General features: G+C 50.7%; 1 pseudogene; it reads left to right on the top strand.

Annotated features, from left to right (window-relative positions):
• Nucleotides 1-603: 603 nt before the first annotated feature.
• LOC136517419 (uncharacterized) lies at nt 604-2,338 on the top strand (annotated as a pseudogene).
• Nucleotides 2,339-3,498: the final 1,160 nt, after the last annotated feature.

Genomic DNA, 3,498 nt, shown 5'->3' on the forward strand with positions numbered 1-3,498 from the left:
CTTGGCGCCGGAGTGAAGGAGCAGGTTAGTGCGGGGAAGGAGGCAAGGAGCGCGGAGCGCCTCTGCGCGGTTGCGCCTGCAAAGCATATGAACTATGAAGGGGAAGGGGAACTGGGGAATCACCGTCCGTTCACTCCGTTGACGCTTCCTTGCTCCGTCGCTGGCATTGTGTCGGGTCGGATGTGGCGACTTCCTGGCGATTGGATTTGGAGCGATGCGGTGCGAGATGAGGTCACGAGGGGGCGCTATTGTTTTTTTGTGGCGGCGTTGTTTTTTATGAGCGGTGTTTTTTCGGCCGCCGGCGGGGGATCAGGCATGTGGGATAGGGTTGGGAGGGGTGGGGAATGGGGGATAAGATTATATACCTAGGGTTTTACCTTATGGGCTGGTGGGCTTTTTACTTTTGGGTCGGGTATTTTTCACTCATGGGTTAATGGGTACGGGGACTGCTGGAATATATCTATACCCATATACTCGATAAGCAAAGGGTTTAATCCATTTATATATACGTGTATGGGTAGTGTGTTTAGCCCATATTCGTACCCAAACGAACTAAAATCGGGTCCCCATTGCCATCTTGAGGCCCGGGTGCGCCATAGCCGCATGGCTCCGGCGGCCGGCGCCCCATGGCTGCCCTGGGCGACGACCTCGTGCGCGAGGTCTTCATCCGCCTTCCCACCTCCGCCGACCTCCTCCGCGCAGCCGCCGCCTGCAAGCCCTTCCTCCGCGCTGCCCGCAGCGCGCCCTTCCTCCGCCGCTTCCGCCGCCGCCACCCCTCTTCCTGCCCGCGTCTCCTCGGCTGCCTCATCCTCTTCCCCAACCGCCGCGGCGGCAAATCCCACTTCGTACCCATCTCTACTTCCTCCTCCCCCTCCTCGTCCTCCTCTGAGACCGCGGCCGCTAACGGTGGCGACTTCGCCCTCTCCTTCCTTCCCGGCGGCGGTTGTCTGGGCCAGGGCACAGCCACGTGGAAGCACCTGGACTATCGCAACGGCCGCCTTCTCCTCGAGAACCTGGGATCCCATGAACTCGCCGTCGCGGATCCGATCTCCCGCCGCTGCGTCTCCCTCCCCGCGCCTCCTGCCGGGCGCGCCGTCGGGTACGGCCTCTTCGCCGACGACGGCGACTCGTCGGAGTTCCGGGTGGTTTGCGTCTCGCGGGTCGCCGCCTCGCCCGAGCTGCGCGCGCTGGTCCTGGCCTCCGGCGAGCTCTCCTGGGCCGACGTCGCCGGCATCGCGTGCCAGCCCGATCTAGCTGCCGGCTCCCGGGTGATGCAGGCAAACCGGTCGCTGTACTGGAGGCTCGAGGGCGGTGAGCGCTTGGTGGCGTTCAGCACGGCGTCCATGGAGCTCTCGGTTTTGGAGCTCCCGCCTGCCCTGCGGGACCTCCCCTTCGACGCTGTCGACTGGGGTGAAGAGGAGGATGCCAATGTCCTCCACCTGCTCACCATGAGCGGCTTCCGCGTCGAGGTGTGGGCAGGCACGGCGGACGGTGGGGGTGGGATGGCATGGAGGCGGGTGGAGAAATCGATGAGGTTCCACAAGGTACTGACGGTGGTGACCAATCCTTTATTCCAGTCATACCGCCGGAATGAGGTTGATGTCATCGGGGTGGCCGCTGGCCTTGTGTTCTTTCGGCAGTGGAATCATCTCTTCTCCATTGATCTTGAAACTATGAAGCTAAACCAGTTGCCCAACGTGGAGCCCATGGGGGCGCTGACCTATCCTTACACAATCGCGTGGCCACCCTCTTTCTTGAATCCTGCTGGACAAGGCTGTTGATGTAGTGGGGAACTAGTCAGTGGTGGGTACCTCACGCAATTCTTGAGTAAATATACCTGCTTATAAACGCAGCAATATCAACCAAGCCTTTTATTCACATTTTTCTACTTATTTAAGTTACTTATTATAGTGATGATATGACCTTTAATTTTTGTAGTGAAAAGATTATGCTAGTGTTTTTACTGCCCAAAAGCTTAATTGTTACTACTAGTTTGTTAGGTTTGGTATCCTGGTATAACTGGGTCCTTTTGAGTTTGGTGTAGGAATGTGAAGGTAAGCTCCAGCACAACATAAGATGTTTTTGCAGAGGTGATGGTGGAAAAGGAAGAATCTCAGTTATTCTGATGAAGTCTTGGGGATGATCAGTTGCTAGTTGTGATTGTTACTAGTTTCTCCTGTGGCGTTGACCCTTGAGTCCTATATTGGCACAATGTTCCCTAAATCTTGTCCGTACTCTCAACGGTGAGAGTACAATATTGTGTTTGGTTGGTGTGCTCTAGTTATGCTCCTCAGAAACTGCTTACTCATTGTATATAACTCTAGTTATTTTGTGCCAATTTCTGGATCACTCCATATGGTTTGTCACTTTCGGTTGTTTCCACAATTATCATGTGCATTCTCTACAAGGACTGAGAATTGATCTATCTGATGGTGGCTTTTCACTCTGCCTGAAGCAATTTGATATATCTGAAGATTCCCACTGTTCTGCAGTGGACAAGGGTCCTTGAGCTACTATACACTATACTATCATGTATCTTGCCCCCATCTTATGTATTTGTATTGCATTGATGGATGTGAGTATCTGTTCCAGGGGCTTCATTATCTAGGTTGATAGCATTGCCTTCTGTGTGAATGTGCCATTTTTTATTTGGACAAGTGATCCTGCTGCTGTAGCCAATCTTGTTCTGGAGTTAGCATTTTTCGGATGCGAACATACCAGTCATTAGCGCATCTCCAACCCACCCCCCCCCCCCCCCCCCCCCCCCCCAAAAAAAAAAGAATTAGTAAATCATTGTGTTTTCTGAGTGGCAAAAAAAAGAAGCATATCTATTGAGTTCCTTCAACAGTTTCCAAAATCTCACTCCTAAAATATAGGAGATAATTTTGTATCATGAATCCCGAACTATTTTCAAATTCCTTTCTCTTTTATACATTTGCATTGAGAACTCTATTCTACTACTCATTCTTCCACCTTTAGATTGGCCAATGGATACGTGCGTGTATATTTCCGCATGATTGGATTGATTTTCCTAAGTGTGAAAAGTTTGGGAGCTGAGATAGGGAGTCGTTGAAGAGCAGTTTTTTTTTCAATCTTACCAAAAAAAAATAAAGATTGGGCGTGGAGAGCAAGTGTGGAGTTAACATTTTTAGATGTAAACTTAGCTGCTGCTATGATGTTATCATTACGGAAGTCATTAGCACTGGATTCAAAGCAACTCCATTTGCTTGTTAAACATGATCATTCATACGTTATGTACATGGTCTCAAAGGTTAAAGATACAAAGGTGTGAAATCAGATTTGAATCTGCTACCTTCATTGAAGCATGTCCACTTTCGCCTGCTTATCCATCTTCTGAGATGAGTGACTCCAGTCCTGACTCCTGAGAGCAGGGCACCCACTGATGCAGCAAACCCGAATGCATTTTTGTACAAATTTCAAGCGAGATATATGAATAAACAAACCTGAAACATAGTATAACAACTAAACTATAATGCA

Source organism: Miscanthus floridulus, chromosome 17, assembly GCF_019320115.1.
Source record: "Miscanthus floridulus cultivar M001 chromosome 17, ASM1932011v1, whole genome shotgun sequence".
NCBI classification, from domain to species: Eukaryota; Viridiplantae; Streptophyta; class Magnoliopsida; order Poales; family Poaceae; genus Miscanthus; species Miscanthus floridulus.